We start from the raw sequence: 18,890 nt of genomic DNA, 5'->3' as shown, positions 1-18,890 counted from the left end.
ATTGATAATTTGCATTCACTACAGATCCGACCCAAAGAAAATTAGATAAGGGTCAAAATCACCTGAAAATCAATTTTGAATGACATTGTATGATATATCTTTGAATTCAGCGTTAAAAGTTATTTCGAAAAGTGTCATAAAATATACAGGTCCGTATTGAAAAAAATGAGGTTAAGGGTGGCCCAGAGAGCACGAAACGTTGGATAGGAAATTTGATTACGACAAATTGAGAACAATCTACCGTCAAATAAAAAATTCCTGTGACATTTTTTGATGATATTTGAAATAAAGTGGGAAAAATAGAAAAATCAAAATGACAGAATTTACTTCCCTTATATCTCAATAACCGGTCCTCATAATCGCGATTTGTTCGAACTGCTTGTTATGGCTTCTATGCATGCAACTTTTTCTCCATTTGACCGACCTTCTAACTCTTATGGTTTGAAAGTTACCAATACAATCCCATTGAAAAAGTGGCCACCCTGTATAGTATATTATGGATATATGTATAGTAATTCCATTGAAAACCGGAAAATTGTTGTGAATCCATTACTTTCCTTTTTTCCTTGCCCTTTAGATTGAGAAAGTAATATTGAGGGTGTTGTGCTGAAAAATGAGGTAATCAAAATCTCAGGGGAGGCCATGGCCCCCCCTACCCCCCCCTGTGGGCGCCCATGAGGTTAGAATATTTTCAGTTTGTGTTAGTTACGGATTGAAAATGGAAAGTGAGATTCTGAGGTTAGCTTCGAAACAGGGCGGGTGTTCAAATTTTCTCTTTTGTTTCTGACTAAACTTTGAGTGTGCTTTCAATTTGTGTTGAGTTTATTTGAAATACAACTGACTATATTGGTACAGGCATATTTGATTTATTTATTATCGGCTCAAAGGCGGTATCATCGTATAAGTTACTTGAAAAATGAGCATTCAGGATCCGGGGAAATTTCCCCGGATTTTGAAAACAGTAACTCCAAAATCAGTTAAAACAATAGAAAATCTACAGGAGAAGAACAAATTTTCATTTGCTGATTTGACATTATTAAATAACGAAATTCAAATTTTTAGAAAACAAGCTATAGATGAAGACGATCAAGAATTGTTATCTCAGATTCAATCTCTAAGCCAGGCTATAACAACAACAAAAAATGCGAATAACCAAACATTCACATATGCGGTTTCCGATAAGGGACCGTTCACAGTTTTCATACAAAGCAAATCAGGCAATGTTGGAAGTCTCGATCCATTATCATTAGGAAAAATTTTTTCGATAATAACGATTTCAATTTTAATATTAATAACATAGCTAGAAAGGGAAGAAACAGAATAGGTATTGACTTTGCGAGTGCCCGTGAAGCAAATATATTCGTCGAAAAAAATAATTTTGTAGATTACAATGTGTTTATACCATCATATCTCATAACAAGTATGGGGGTTATATCAGACATCGGACTTAATATAACTGAAGATGATATAATAAAATACGGCAATTCAACATGTGAAATCTTGAAGGTCCGACGATTAAAAAGAAGAGTTTTAAGTGACGGTAAACCGAATTACGTACACTGAACAAAAAGAGTACGTAAATACAACGAAAAACTACATTGGACGAATTTATTTATTCATCAAAATAAAGCCAGTGGACGCGTCCATTGGGCTAACGAATTATCGTACATTGGGAGTACGTACCGAATGTGTGTAAATATTGCTACTATGATACATCACGACAACGTATGATAATTCATCGACCGAATGAATCAGTTTCGTTGTCCCAATGAAATTTGTTCATGGGTTTACGAACGTTGTACGTTAATTCAACGTACGAATTCGTTGAATCAATGTACGATGTTTATTATTGTAATGAACGAGTTCGTTGGCCCAATGAATGGGTTTCGTTGTCGGAATGATATTTGTTCATTGGATTAACTAATTTGGTACGTTCATTCAACGTACGTATTCATTGAATCAATACTATTCGGCTTTGCAAAAAGTTGAGAAAATCGTCATCAAAGGTTCATACCCCTTTTATTTTGAATAAAATTATTGGTTTATAATTTTATCCAAAATAAAAGTAGTAGGAACCTTAGACTGCAATTTCATAGACTTTTCCCAACAGGGAATTATAATAGTAGATAATTTCATTGATTCAATGAAAAATCAAACTATTTTATTTTGGGATTCGTGGAAACATAACAAAACATAGTTTAAAGATATTTATTAAATAATTTATATTATACATCGTATAAAATAAACCCTCATAAAAACATGAAATAACAAAAAATTCAACACAATTTTTTTTATATGTATAATATATAACAATACATAATATTATGTTTATATTTTGTACACTTCTATTTCTTCTGATCAAATATACACACTAGGAAATGCTAAAGAGGTTTGGAGCTTATGAAAATAAAATTGAAGGACAAAGTCTAAAAAACACATCGTAAGGAAATTTAACACCCGGGTCAACCTTGATTGGAAGAAGAGGAATCCTTCAACATTCAGTTTTGTTTATGTTTTGTTTGTCATTTTATATTTTTTGACTTTTCACAGTATGCCTTTTCAACCAGTGTATTTTTAATATTTATTCATTTATTTATATTTGTAATTCACTTTGTGACTTATACTTATTTTATCAATGTTTTACCATATGACTATGGAACCTTAATATCGTAAGTTTCAGTGAGCAATTAACCAAACTGTAGAATTATGTTATCCACCTTTCTTCACCTTTTCTTTAAGTTTTTCGTTCAACTTCATATATTGTACCTAAGAGTATAATCTTTTTCAGAATCTTTGGTTTGATAATGGCGAATATGCCGAAACATGTAACCGGATGATTTAATATACAAGGTTCCAACAACAGAAGTGTTTTTTAGACTTTTTCCTTCAATTTTAGACTCAACACTTCATAATGGGATTTTATGAGATTATGAAAATAAGACCAAACCATAAAGGATTTTATAGAAAAATCTAGGTAAAACATATAATTTTGACCCAAATATCAACCACTCTGAAAAAACTATGGAATTCGAATCTTCTGTCATCAAAATATACAAACAATTCAGTTATAAATTTTATATCATCTCCGATGCAATGCCTTTTATAAATGGCTTTATGGGGTTGTTAATCTTGTTTTCCAATATTCTATATGATCTTCCACTTCCTGAGTCTACCTTCCAACGAATAGGAATGATCCCTGAGAATCTTTAATTTTATATTTGGTTGTGTTCTTTGTCCAGTAATGGCAACCATCGTAGGAACCAAATAAGCAAGTAAGCTCCAAACAATTGAAGCATCTCGTCCATCTATAAAACAATTAAGTATAAGAACTCCGAGAAAATCAGAAATAGGTCCAGTTTAAATCGTACAGGTATTTTGATTTGAAAAGAATCTTACTTTCACTGGAATTTCCTTCACTAACAGTGCCCAGAAGTTCTCTGACAGTTATTCTTTCTCGTTTTTCTTGAGGAATGTGATGATGTTTTGATAGCACCTCTCCCAATCTGTGAAAAGAGAGTTTGATTTACCAAAAACCATTTGGAAATTCATGTCAGCCTGAAAATAATGTATAATTGAATGAGTCGAACCAATTCCGTAAGCTTATGAACACCGCACAACTTAAATTTTCTTACCAAATGTTTTCTCAGAGAGTGTTTTCGAGCATTTTGAAGGTTCTTCTTTGTGTCGTTCATGATATGCTTGGAAATTGTACAATTAATTGATTTTTTCATATTTGAGCACTTATTGTTGAGTCTTACCTGTTTAGTCATTCAATAAAATTACTGGAATTAGAAAATTTTAATTGTTTATTTAATTTTGTAATGAATAGAATCTCACCAATTTTTCAGTAGAAAATCGTTCCAATATTTTTTTTTACAATATTTCGCAATCATTGAAATTAATAATGTTATTCGATCATCTTGAAATTTTCCGAATTTAGTATAATATCCATAGAGCATTATTCCTTTTGGAGTTTCATTGAGGATATTGGATCAATCAATTAAACTGCTTTCATCAGGTGTTATCGCTCTTGAATACAGTGTGTAACTACAGGAGGAATAGAATGAACCTTCAGAAGATACTCGGGATGAGTGCTATAAGTTCAACAATTCTTACACATTGAAATTCATGCGGAATGGTAATATATTGGATGACCCATAGGTTGTTGCCAAACTCCTAGCTTCTGCTGAAACCTAATTTGTGAGCCCATATCACATATAACTTTCACTTATTACTTTGAGGTCATCAAGAAATATTTTTTGCAGCTGGAAAACATTGAATTTCTAGAATATTCTGTACAGTGCATCCCATTTTGGGTGAGACTGCCAGGTTTCTCGCTTGTTATTTAAGATAGAGCCTTGCGGTTTTCACGTTCCTGTCCTACTTTTTCGTGGAACTCAAGTTGGTCGAATCAGATTTTGAATAACTGCTTCCGTTCAAGAGATACAGGGTGATTTTGGAAATTGATACTTTTCGGACCCCTCCTTTATCTCCGAAGTTATAATATAAGAAATAATGCTGAGGTCAAAACTACGTCTGAATCAGAATTTTGCGTAGAATCCAGTGTCGTACTCAATTTTTTTTTCGGTGTATGGTTTTGAAGATTCAACACAAACCTTTTTTTTTTTCAATGGAACACCCTATATATCATTACTTCGTTGAATTCGTTATTTTTTTCCCTTCAAAATGATATATGATACTATATAGGTAGGATGGTCAGAAATGTTAAAAAACACTAAAACATCAAATAATGATGATTTTTTGTTAATGAGCAATGGATTTTCCATATGAAAAAAAAGGATTAATTGGATAATTTTCATTTGTGAATTTTATTTATAGTAGAGTAAGCAAACAAATATAATACACTCATCACTAATATGAAAAACAAAACGAAGGTACCTATCTAATAGCAACAAATGAATAATGAAAAAATTCATAAACATTGCATAATATCTTACAGATTAAACTGTTCAAATTGCTGTCCATTTTCCCTAATACATATAATATACTACAGTAAAAGACATAAGGGCCTCGAAGAACTTCGTACATCAACAGAGGCAGTTTTCCAGGATTTACAAAACCGCTCTTTTATAATATTAAATGCACTCAGGCGCATTGAAAAGTTTTGTCAATTATGTATTAGAGGAAAATGGACAGTAATTTGAACAGTTTAAGCTGTAAGATATCATGCAATGTTAATGAATTTTTGTATTATTTATTTGTTGCTATTAGGAAGGTACTGTTATGGATCGTATATGCAAACTGCGTTTATTTTTTTGGTGATTTGATATAAATTTTAAATTGATTCGATCCAATAACTGAAAATTTGATACTATATTTTTAATTTTTTATATCGATTCTTACTCAGGTGGGTTCAATTTAAATTCAATTTGATTTTAAAATTTTAATTAATATTAAAAAAAAATTTAACTATCCAAAATTCCTATTTAATAACTAAATTCTAATTAATCTAATCTGATATTTACTTATCTATGTAACGTTAATTTTTTTGTTTTGGTTTGGAATTATTTTCCAAAAATAATACTGCTTCACACTCTCGCTTGAAACCAGAGAACTTTCTTCTTGAAATTGTTTTTTAACTTCCTTATACAATGGTTATTTTTCAGGTTTGTATTTGGATTATTTATGTTTTCTTTCAGCTTACGTAAATAATTTCGTTTATTACTTTTCAATTGTTTCAGGTATATTTTCTCGATTCTAGTGATGTGCTCTTTGCAATGGTTTTTCACTGAATGAATCGCTGTCATTCGGCTGGGCTTTATATAGTTTTTTAATTTTTTCTTGAAATCAGCATTGCCTTGGATTTCAAAAAATTTTCCAAATATGATGCTTTCGCAATTTTCTCTTTTGAGGTAAGTTCTCCGTCTTCAATCTTGATCTATTTAATTTCTTCATTTTTTCCCCCATCTTTTGATACCACATATGTTGCATATGGTCGATTCTAAGTTACAAAATTTTCAAATATTCTATATACAATTTGAAAATTTTTCTAATATTCACTTTCTTTGGCCTAATATTTAAAGATTCCTATATATAGCTTCTAAAATCTACTACATATTTTTAAATTATACTATAATCTAAAGAATTATATACATTTTTGTATGTTTGAGATACCTATTAATTACTTTGGAATCCCTGATTTATCATTCGATATCGTATCCCTATCCATTATTTACAATTTTATTAGGAATTTCGGCTAATATTACATTTTTGAGATTGCATCTAGATGTAATTCACTAGATCACAAGCTATTTCATGAAAATTAACATAGGAAATATAAAATAAATGATTATTTTTTATCATTATGAATGAAAATTGATTATTCAGTCTTTTGACTCTTTTAACATTATTTACGTGTTAGAGATATGGTTCCTGATACTTGAGTTGAATATCTTTTGTTGATTTTATCAAATTGAACTTGAATTTTATTAATATTTTCCTTTTGTTTCAGATCCTGAGATGTTTTGAATGAAAATTGATATAGAAATTTAGAAATATTGGAATTATGTTAATTTTGCAATGTACAAGTGAATGGAATAAATAAATAAAGTTACTCTACTTTCTTTAAAGTTATTTGATCATATCAATTTGAAATTTATTATCTATTTGATGAATTTGCTGTAGTTTCCGAAAGATAGAATCTGGTAATGTATTCTCATTGATTTTATAAGTCGATAATACCATTCCATAAGAGTACCTACGTTTTGTTTTTCATGTTAGTGATGAGTGTATTATCTTTGTTTGCTTACTCTACTATTTATAAAAATCACAAATTAAAATTATCCAATTGAACCTTTTTTTCATATGGAAAATCCATTGCTCATTAACAAAAAATCATCATTATTTGATGTTTCTTCCTATATGGTATCTGACATCATTTTGAAGGGAAAAAAATAACGAATTCAACGAAGTAATGATATATAGGATGTTCCATTAAAAAAAATATAGGTTTGTGTTGAATCTTCAAAACCATACCCCGAAAAAAAATTGAGTACTCCACTGTATTCTACGCAAAATTCTGATTCAGACGTAGTTTTCACCTCAGCATTATTTCTTATAACTTCGGAGATGAAGGGGGGGTCCGAAAAGTATCAATTTCCAAAATCACCCTGTATCTCTTGAACGGAAACAGTTATGCAACATCTGATTAGACCAACTTGAGTTTCACGAAAAAGTAGGACAGGAACGTGAAAACCGCAAGGCTCTATCTTAAATAACAAGCGAGAAACCTGGCAGTCTCACCCAAAATGGGATGCACTGTACATAGAGAAATATTCAACTCACCTAAGAGATGATCATATAATGATTCCATACTACTTTCCTCCTGAATAGTGCCTAATTATTCCTAATTCTTGAATTGTTACAGCGGATGATTCACTATAATTATAGATAAGCTGAATTATTTTATCGAATCATGAATCTTTAGGAATATAATAATGTACTATAATAATGTACTATTTGAAGAATCAGAGGTAAATTTGTTCTACTTTTGGAGAGCCTTAGTAAAATATTGAATGCACCAAAAAATCCCATTTGAACACCATACAACTTGAATTTTTTTACCAAATGTTTTCTCACAGAGTGTTTCCAAGTATTTCGAAGGTTCTTTCTCATATACAGGGTGTTTCAAGTTCGAGGGACTATTAGACGTTTCTGGAGAACGGGGCCGATTTGAAATCTGAAAATTCGGAATATGACATAATTTATGATGCCCTATCCAGCTAAAATATTTTCTGAGTTCCGTCACTTCTGGTTATACAAGAATTTAAAAAAATGTTTTCAAAAAAAACTTTTTTTTTCATTTTATGTTTCAGATATCATCAAGATTTCCATTCTTAATTACTGTTTGCTAAAATTATTGCGTTAGTCCTCATAGTTTCCAAAATATCAAGAAAAAACCGAAAAAAAGAGAGAATTTCCTTAGTCACAATTACGTGAATTATTTTTACTGTGAATATCCCAGGGGCGGATCCAGGCGATGTCTGAGGGGGGGGCCATAGAAAGTCACGGCTCATATCGATTAGCAAAACAGCGGAATTTTTTGTTGGTATCTACTGAGTCGAGTATTTTTTGTAGAGAGATGTATTTTAGTAACTCATTTCATATTTAGTTTCCAAAATTTTTGTAGTACAAACACAATTTCATGAATATATTTAGATTTATTTCATGAGAAAACTCGGGCGGAGAAAGTATGAGGTATAGAAAAAAAATCATTATTTTTGCATGAAAATCAAGTCTTCAGTTATCACAGTTAGAATGATCCGATTTAGGTCGAATATGCGCCGTTTTGTTCTATAACTTGTTGCCATTTTGAAAGTTTGGTTTGTGTATGTCTCTCTCATAGAAGCCCTCGTCGCTATTGGCAAAAAATTGAGAGTAGATTTTCACAAGCCTCTGTTGAAACCTTAGACTATATAAGTCTAAGGTTGAAACAAAGTTTTCACGAGCAAAATTGTTTGCCATGGACAGCAAGAGATGGTAATCACTTGGGGCCAGGTGGATGCATAAGAACCTCTGGCGAGTCACTATCGATGTGTTTAGCCTTACGTCGTCCCCATGGAACACAATTCCTCTCCTATTAGTCGCTTCTGAGCGATTGCTTCCTTCAGAAGGTCCAAATGGAAGCAGTACAGTTCTGAGTCATTTGTGCTTTAGGAAAGCAGCTCATATAGATAATTCCTTGTCAAACACACAGCAGAACCTTTCTGACCGTTTCCGACGGCTCACCGCTTTTCTACTATGACCGTTTTCGCTTGACGTTGTCGTAAGTCATCCACTTTTCATCACCAGCCACCAACCATTTCAAAAATGGGGTGATTTTGTTGCGATTCAGCAGCGAATCGCAGATGGAAATTGAGTCCGAATGGTTTTTTTTGCAGTAACTCGTGTGGTACCATATATCTAGATTCTTCTTGAGACCTACCTTATGCAAATGGTTCCAAACGGTGTTTTTTGTGCAATCTTCAACTCTTGAGCAATGACAACAGGAGCCGACAATGCCTATGATTTTATCGATATTTTCGACAATTTTTCTTCAGTGCGTGATGCATCTTTGACATAGAAATTACCGGAACGGAATCGACCAAACCAAAATTACCCATGATGGGCTATTACTGTATCAAGACCATAAACATTATTTAAATTTTCAGCCGCTTGGCTTGCATTTTCGCCTTTATCGAAGAAAAACTCAAATATAACATATTTTTTCTTTGTTATAGTGTCCATCTTTAACGCGCGCTCAAACTAAACCAGTAAACTAATTGAAAAACTGTCGCAAAAGAAATTGTAGTACGAAATCTAATCTTTCTAACTCCATTTAGTGGAACACGATCGGACTTCTGAAACGCGAAATGCAGATAACTTAAGCTATCTATTGGAAAAAAAAATATTAAAAACTAAATGAGTGCATATTTCTCGGTGATTCAGGATGCACTTTTATATTTCTGAGGTCCGTGAGGGGTGGGGGCCTTTTTATTGAAATTAACGAAAATTTCCATAAATATTTATCAGTAATTTTTGCATTGAAAAATGTTGGTTGGCAGAACAGTTTTCTGTATCACAAATTTGACAGATAATAGAAAAATCCGTTCCAGTCTATTTTGTTCCACAAGATATGCCGGAATGAACTGGTTTGCCACATAATTAGAGAAAAGTATATCCAGAATTTTGTCATTTGAATATTGGAAATTCAATTCGTGAAATCAAATGACTGTAGCTTGAATAATGAAAACACCTGTCGCATGTAAAGTAATTAAATATTTAAATTTATATGGTCATAGAGTATTATTGCTGGTCTGTCTGGAAACAGATCGAATGAAATTGACCCTACATATAATATAAATTCATAAAATCTCGATTAATTCTTGAAATATTGAATTTGAGAGCATAATCATGTTTAGACACTACCCTTATTTTTTACCGTAGCATCCAATGAAATCACAAAAAAATAGGGTTCTAATTTGAAAATCGAAAGTTATGATCAAATTTTGTTCACAATTTTAGGCACAATATTTGAAACACCCTGAGATGATATCTCTAAAGTTCAAGATATACACGATATTCCTACATCATTCTAGTTTGGAAAAATGAATTGAGTATACGAATCGGATATTCACAGTAAAAACAATTCACGTGATAGTGACTATGGAAATTCTCTCTTTTTTTCGGTTTTTCCTTGATATTTTGGAAACTATGAGGACTAACACATTAATTTTAGTAAAGAGTAATTGAAAATGGAAATCTTGATAATATCTAAGACAAAATGAAAAAAAAATTTTTTTTTCAATTCTTGTATAACCGGAAGTACCGGAACTTCGAAAATATTTTAGCTGAAGAGGGCATCATGAACAATGTCATATTCCGAATTATCAGATTTCAAATCAGCCCCGTTCTCCAGAAACGTCTAATAGGCCGTCGTACTTGAAACACCCTGTATATAAATTTCGTTCATTGATATGCTTGGAAATTGTACAATTCTTTGATTTTTTCATATTTGATCTCTTGTAGAGTTTTTCCATTTTACATGTTCGATAAAATTCCTGGAATTTGAAAATTTTAATTGTTTGTTCATATTAATATGAATAGATTCTTACCAATTTTTCAGTAGGAAATCGTTCCAATATTTCTTCATTTATACATTTCGCTGTTGATCAGGTAATAATCTGCCAGGATCAATTTGATTTGTGATTGATTGATTAAGTCGCACTCGATGTGTATTTAGATTTTCTCACTAGCGTAAAAAATTGAATACGATTTCCACTATTGAATATTCATAATGTATACACTTTGCAAGCTCAAGAAACTAAGCGAAAATTCTAGAGTGATTCTTTCATCATCAAAATTTAACCGGTAAAATATTCTAACCTTAATGCTGGTTAAAATGGCGGTATTATTATTATTATCATTACAAAATGGATAAGAGAGGAGGCATACAAGCCTATAACTATCAGGAAAAAAATACAGAAAAGTTTACATAACACCAATACCCTAAAATAAAGAAAATGCTAAAAACGACATTAAAGTGCATCCAACAGATTTTTAAAAGTATTCACACTTGGAGCGTCCGCTATCCAGCCTGGTAGTGAATTCCACCTATCAAACACCCCGTTGCAGAGGAAATGTTGCCTTTGAGATGTCCGATAGTTTTCGTGGTACAATTTCAGCTGGTGGCCACGAAGATTGTTAGTATTGAGGGCAAACAAGTTGCTCAGATCACAACCGAACAGACCGTGTAACGCTCTATAGGTCACTATCAAATCGCCACGTTCACGGCGCTCACGGAAAGAACGAAGACCGAACAGGCGCAATCTTTCGCTATAGCTCGGGCGAATCGCACCATACGGCACACGCGTTGCATACCGCTGAACCTTCTCGAGCCTCTCCCGATCACCTGCGAGTGCCGCCGCCCAAACAGGACCGGCGAACTCCATGATGGGCCGCACGTAAGTGGTATACAGGGTCTTAGCTGTACTCACAGAACACCTGGGGAAGGTCCTTCTTATTAGATACACCATTCTCTTCGCCTTTGACACAACACCATCGACATGAGCCGACCAAGATAAATCAGATGACATGATCACTCCTAAATCGTCATGTTGTTGAAGTGGAACACCATCAACGTTGTACTGTCTCCTCGGATTATTCCTGCCTAAATGTAAAACCCTGCACTTCTGAATATTTAGGGGAAGAAGCCATTCCTGACACCACTCAGAGATACGATTCAGATCATTCTGGATTGTAGAGGAGAAAGCATTGGCAAACAATTCAAAGTCATCTGCATAAGCTGAACACTCAGAGGATACCAGTTGTGGAAGATCAGCCACATAAATCAGAAATAGCAGTGGGCCGAGCACAGAACCCTGTGGTACGCCACTAGTTACAGTCCTGCTACTAGAAGAGGATGCACCGACTCTGACCGTGAACTCTCGATCACTCAAAAATGACTCGATCCATTTGAGTAATTTCCCTCTGATGCCAAAATGGCTTAGTTTGAGAAGGAGTCTTTTCAGAGGAACGCGATCGAATGCTCTTGAAAAGTCTAAATAGACCACATCCACTGGCGAGTTCGTATCAAGGGACTTTGTCCATGAATTCAGGGACTGAAGCAGACACGTAATCACAGAGCGGCCGGGTACAAAACCGTGCTGACAGTCTGGAATTATCTTGTTCGAAACCAAGAAGGAGAGCAAGCGCGAACATATTACTTTTTCAGCGATTTTTGCCATTATAGGAGTTAAGCTGATGGGGCGGTAATTAGATGCTGATAGCCTGTCTCCTGATTTGAAAATGGGGGTTATTTTCGCTATTCGCCATGCCTTTGGTACCCGGGCTGAACTGAGTGAACAACGGATAATTTCAGTAAGGGGTCTCGATATTTGGCTGGCGCAAGATTTCAGCACCGAGGCAGGTAGATCGTCAGGTCCAGGAGCACTGGAGGCATCAAGCTGGGTTAATAATTTTCTCACTTCCTCCTCAGTTACTTCTACAGAATCAAGAGAGGCTGTGGATCGCGGCACTCCAACCCCGGGTATAACTCCGGGTGGCTCATGAGTGAAAGCCTCAGCGGAGCAATCAGCAGACATGGTGGCTGATTCATCCTCATCACGACAGTCAACGTCAGATGAGCTTCGCAGCAGAGGAATTGAGACCTTTGAATTCAACATGAAGCGCACATGTTTGAAGAATCTTTTCCGATTTCTCGAGGACGCCAATCGATCCTCATAACTCGCTCTAGCCTTCCTGAGGATTGTAGATAGTCGATTAGAGAACCGCCGATGATTATCATAATTCTCCTGTGTTCCGTACCGCAGATAACGCTGCCAGAGGTTTTTCCTCATACGAATGGTGTCCAAGATGTGATCATTAATCCAAGGTTTGGAAGGGTTTATTCTGGCGACCCTTGTGTACGAGCAGGATTTAATTTCTCTGGAGAGCAGAATTTTGAATGACTCCCACATAGAGTCAATTTCTTCAATATTCAAAATTTCATCCCAATCCACGCAGGACAAACGATCCCTCAGTTGGTCGAAGCCGATTGTTGTATAAGTTCTCAACGTAGACCTCACCATCAAAACGGGGCTAAACTGAACTTTACCTGTCAACACACAATGGTCAGAACGTCCGATTGGTTCATGATATTCAACCTACAGATGAGTTCTCGATCGTTGGTCAAAAGCAAATCCAGCGTGGACGGGTTTTGTCCTGGACAATATCGTGTTGGACGGGTTATCAGTTGAGTGAGTCCGGCCTCGTCAATGGAGGAGAGAAATAGGGCAGATGGTGAATTGCCTGATGGGTTAGAACTATTGGTCCACGAGATGTCGGGATAATTAAAATCGCCGGTTTTTATAAGATTTTGAGTACTTCCCGAGAGAGAGACAAGGAGATCGCAAAGTAGGGAGTCTGAAGGAGAAGCGCGAGGTCGATATATACAACTGATCAATGCAGATAAATTACGAGAATTCAACCGGCGAAAAAGGTTATCGATTCCGGGTAAATCGTGAATTATAGATTCCACTTTGAAGAAATTAAGTATGTCATCTGCTAAGTATATACACACCCCTCCATAACCTCTATTGATGTAATTATCACTGCGATATAATTTGAAGCCCGTGATACCACAGCAGCCATCGGTAATGCCAGCATGCAACCAGGTTTCGGAGATAAAAGTGATTTTGGGATTAAGCGAAGAAACAGTGGCGCTTAATTCATTCAACTTATTCTTGATAGATCTTGCATTGGTATACATGATGGTCTATTCGTGAATAGAAATGTTCAGTTTTTTTGCCCCGACATGCCTTCAGCGCGAACAACCGTTGGAACGCCCCTCACATACTTTATCGTGAGATCCGCTTCACCACAAGATAGACGCGACTTCAACTCCTCCCTAGCTTTCCGCAAACAAGAAGACTGATAAGGGGTGAGATCATCAGATATGGTCACACCACCGAAGGCTGAAGAAGTTGAAAGGAGTTTTTTATTTCTCAAGATCGTGAGGGGGGTGACATGGTTTGAAAATCTAATCAGCAAAGGTTGTGGAGTTTGCCCTATCTTCCTTCCAATTCTGTTATGAGAAACAATGTGCCCAGTACCAGGAGAAAAAATGTGATTCACAAAATGTTTTTTTCACAATGAAGCAATTGCGAATCATGCCTCTCCAGCATAACCCTGTTCCGCTCGATATTTGAGGTACACTCTGCCACCTGCCTTGATAGGAGTTCCTGAGTCACTCTGATGGAATTAACATCATCCTTTATTGTTACAATATTAGTAGTAAGGCAGTCTAGCTTGGCCATCAGCTCCTTAAAATGACGCATCGTTAGTGGAGCATCGTCAGAACTACCCTGACCAGCAGCTGGTGTGGGACAGCCCGGGCCAGCAGAGACCTGCGAAGCATTTTTTCCACGCCGCGATTTAGAGCAGTATTGGCAAACTCACTTCGACCCAATCTCCTTGAGAGATTTTTTTATCATTTGGGGTCATATTGGCGCAAATGAGATGGAATTTGTTGGAGCATAACTTACATGCAATTTTCTCATCACCATGGTTGAATGCTTTCGAGCAGCCGAAACAAGAAGACATTTTTCTTATTTTGAATTTTAAGATCGAACTCGACGTGTATGGGGAACCTTAGGATCGAATCGTCTCGCGCTGAAACAGTATTGAAGAAGTGGAAGCGCAGGTAACCTGAACAAAGCTGTACTCGACTCTGAGATATGAAGGTTGATGTGTAGTGGAAACAAATATAGACTTTTCACTTTCTTGGGCCTTTAAGAAAAACTTACACACAGGGTAGGAGGGCCACGGTATTAGGAAAAATGGTATGAAGGAAAAAAAAATTCAATACAAGAAAAATCAAAACTAAATATCTCGTCAGGAACGTCCTCGTTATTGACAGCTATATAAACGGTCGATACATTCGATCGTAATGGTAAATGTAAACAAACAAAGAAGAAAAAAAGAAAACAAAAGCAATATCAAAATGCAAAATCAACCAAAAGCAATACAAGGATTCGTTAAATAATACCTGGATATAAAGAAAAACTCTGGAATTCACTTTGTTTCATATATAAACTCAAAAGAAAGGAGCACTGTTCAGGGGCGGATCCAGGGGGGGGGCCATGGGGGCCATGGCCCCCCCCTCGCGGACCTTATAACTATAAAAGTGTATCCTGAATTCCCGAAAAATATGCACTCATTGAGTTTTAATTTTTTTTTTCCAATAGATAGCTTTAGTTATCTGTATTACGCGTTTAATAAGTCCGATCGGGTTCCACAACATGGCGTTAGAAAGATGAGATTTTGTACTACATAATCTTTTGCGACAGTTTTGTGATAAGTTTACTCAGCGCGCGTTGAAGATGGACAAAATAACAAAGAAAAAATACGTTATATTTGAGTTTTTCTTCGATAAAGGCGAAAATGCGAGCCAAGCGGCTGAAAATTTAAATAGTGTTTATGTTCTTGATACTGTAATAGCCAATTACGCGCAATTTTGTTTTCGTCGATTCCGTTCCGGTAATTTTTATGTCAAAGATGCTTGATGCTGGAGACCAATTGTCTAAAATATCGACAAAATCAAGGACATTTTCGGGTCCTGTTTCCATTGCTCAAGAGTTGAAGATTGCGTAAAAAACCTTTTTGAACCATTTGCAAAAGGCTGGTCTCAAGAAGAAGCTAGATGTATGGGTACCACACGAGTTACTGCAAAAAACCTCTTGGACCGAATTTCCATTTGCGAATCGCTGCTGAAACGCAATAAAATAACCCTATTGTGGAAACGGTTGGTGACTGGTGATGAAATGTGAATGACTTACGACAACGTCAAGTGAAAACGGTCCTAGTAAAAAAGCGGTGAGCTGTCGGAAACGGTCAGGAAGGTTTTGCTGTGTATTTGGTGGGATTGGCAGGGAATTATCTACATAAGCTGCTCCCCTAAGGCACAAATATTGACTCGGATCTGTACTGTCAACATTTAGACCTTCTGAAGGAATCAATTGCCCAGAAGCAACCACCAGGAGAGGAATTGTGTTCCTTGGGGACAACGTAAGGCCACACACATCAATAGTGACTCGCCAGAAGTTCTTATGCATCCACCTTATAATCCGGACCTGGCACCAAGGGATTATCATATCTTGCTGTCCATGGCGAACAATTTTGCTGGTGAAAAATTCGTTTTAACAGAGGCTTGTGAAATTCGACTGTCTCAATTTTTCGCCAATATCGACTAGGGCTTCTATGAGGGAGGCATACACAAACCTTCAAAAAAGCAACAAGTTATAGAACAAAACGGCGCATATTCGAAAGGAAACGGATCATTCTAAATGTGGTAATTAAATCTTGATTTTTATGCAAAAATAATGATTTTTTTCTATACCTCATACTTTCTTGTGCCCGAGTTTTCTCATGAAATACATCTACATATATTCATGAAATTGTTCGAACTTGTTTTTGTACTACAAATATTTTGGAAACTGAATATGATATGATTTACTAAAATACATCTTTCTATAAAAAAACACGTGTCTTGATAGGCACCAACAAAAAATTCCGCTATTTTGCTAATCGATATCAGCCGTGACTTTCTATGGCCCCCCCCTCAGACATCGCCTGGATCCGCCCCTGCCACTGTTATAGAACACGTCTACTTCAGGAGCATCGGTGCAATCTTTGTATATATGTATATTTGAGATTGACAATCCATCAAATCACAGAACTATGAGTTGGTCTGATGAATATTGAAATTGAATTAAATGTCACAAATAAATGCTATTTATTAATTATTAATAAATAATACATAACACTCAGCTATATTTATTTCAATCGACCACTTATAGATTCCGACCTAAAATCTGATATTAGGTCTATGATGTAGTGTGATATTAACTTTTGTATTAACTGAGGATTATTGGTGGGGTTCCAAATAAATTCTTCATTTCTATGAAATAAATATTTGTCCATACGGCCAATCAATTATTCATCAATTATAATGCATTTTCGATTAAATCAAGTAAATACTTCTTTCAGTGAGAGAATTATTTACGAATAATTTCATTCAATAATGCTTAGTATAGTTTTCGATTAAAATAAATATAGCTGAGTGTTAAATATGGTATTGAGTAATAATTAATAAATATCATTAATTTGAAACATTTTATTCAATTTCAGTATTCACTAATTAAATATCAATGAAGCTTGTATTAATTTTTCATTTGATAATTAATAATAAGCATGATTTATAATTCAATGTAAAATAAAGATGATATTTCAATTCAGTAATGAATAACGTATTTGTTTGATAGTTATTTGGACTGTTTCTTCAATTTGATTGGTTGTGAGAAGAACCGTTTGCCAAACTAGGTCGGTCTGGCCTATTTTTTTAGACTTCGTATAGGGTATTTGGCAGGTACAAACGATCTAAACTCAAAATTCAGTACAGATGGGCTCAGCAATATTCAATAAGGCCAAAGTAACACAAATTTTTAGTTTGAAAAGGAAATAATGAGGGGAATTGATGTGTATACACGGATTTCAAGCATGTAAAGGAAAGCTGTTCATCTATGTGATCGCTAGAATTATTTTAGTTTGTTAATTATTTATAAATCTCATATTTTTAGTCAATATATTATCTACTGAAGTAAAAGTTTATTCATATATTGCAAATGTTTGTCAACTTCCGGTTGAAAATTTGTTGACAATGAATTTATGTTATGTAAGTTCATTTCCTCTGCTAATACTGAGATTCATCGACACATATGCTTGATTGTTTGAAATTAATATTTTGTATTGCTCTTTCTCAAAAGAATATATATATATATATATATATATATATATATATATTTTTATTAATCACCGTTGTAGGGTAAGGCTTCGAGGTTGCCGGTTCCTCACAGAACAAGGCAACACTCAATTGCTAGTGAGGAAACTTCTCACAATTCTCGTGGTCCACAAGATCACCTCCTTCTGCGCCTTCTCTATTAGATCTTCGTGAAGCCCAAGTTTGGCTGTGTTCCCAGTTAGATGCATCTCAACCAGCCCATTCGTGGTGATGACTAGAGGAAGTATGGTTATGTGGGTAAGTCTATACAGTTCTTTTAATTCAAATGCCAGATCGTGATATTTAATTATCTTTTCAGTGTACGCTTTTTCAGCGTTGTCGTCGGCCGGTACGGTGATGTCAACTATAGTGGCTCGGTTTTCCATCTTTTCAAGGATGACAATATCATGCCGGTTGTGCGCGATTGGCCTGTCAGTTATCAGTGGATGGTCCCAATACACCTTCACAGCATCATTTTCCTGAACTTGTTTTGGTAAGTATTCATGTATTATTCTTTCTGTTTTTAATAATCCATATTTTAGGGCGATGGCTTGGTGGAATACTTTTGCCATGGCATTGTGCCGATCAGTGTATTCCCTGGGAGCGAGCGCGGGGCAAGATGATGTGACATGCTGAATTGTCTCTGGTGCCTGAGAGCATTTACGGCATTTATCACTAGGAAGATTTCTGCCCGTTATGTTTTTCTGATACGCTCTTGTAGGGACCACCTGATCCTGGATCGCTGCCAGTCTACCTTCCGTTTCTGGAAAAAGGTATCCAGCTTTGAGGTATGAGAGCGATCTTTCTGTATCTATATCTCTATTTTTTAGGACCGTTGGATATCTTCCGTGAAGTGCCCTGCCATGCCAATCCTCGCACAGTTCCTCGATGGTTGGAGGTTCAGCCGGATGATGTTCAGAAGCCAGGTTCAGCGCCGTAATGCCTTGATCTTCCTTGGAGAGAGCTTTATAGAAAGGTAAGTGTTTTGATTTGAAGTACTCTCTCATATCCTTGACTATATTGTGGTGTATGGTTTCGATATTTTGCATACCTC

The 18,890-nt window shown here is 35.4% G+C and overlaps 1 long non-coding RNA gene across 1 annotated transcript; it reads right to left on the bottom strand.

Moving 5' to 3' along the window:
• Positions 1 to 2,358: 2,358 nt before the first annotated feature.
• Positions 2,359 to 7,674, bottom strand: LOC123678482. The gene is made up of 3 exons (XR_006747258.1): positions 7,306 to 7,674; positions 3,397 to 4,265; positions 2,359 to 3,305 (listed from the first exon to the last, which is right to left on the bottom strand). It is a non-coding gene; the product is annotated as an uncharacterized LOC123678482 (long non-coding RNA).
• Between the last annotated feature and the right edge of the window lie 11,216 nt (positions 7,675 to 18,890).

Source organism: Harmonia axyridis, chromosome 4, assembly GCF_914767665.1.
Source record: "Harmonia axyridis chromosome 4, icHarAxyr1.1, whole genome shotgun sequence".
Classification (NCBI taxonomy): Eukaryota; Metazoa; Arthropoda; class Insecta; order Coleoptera; family Coccinellidae; genus Harmonia; species Harmonia axyridis.
The sequence above is the reverse complement of the archived record's forward strand: the minus strand, read 5'-3'. Positions and strand labels throughout refer to the sequence as shown.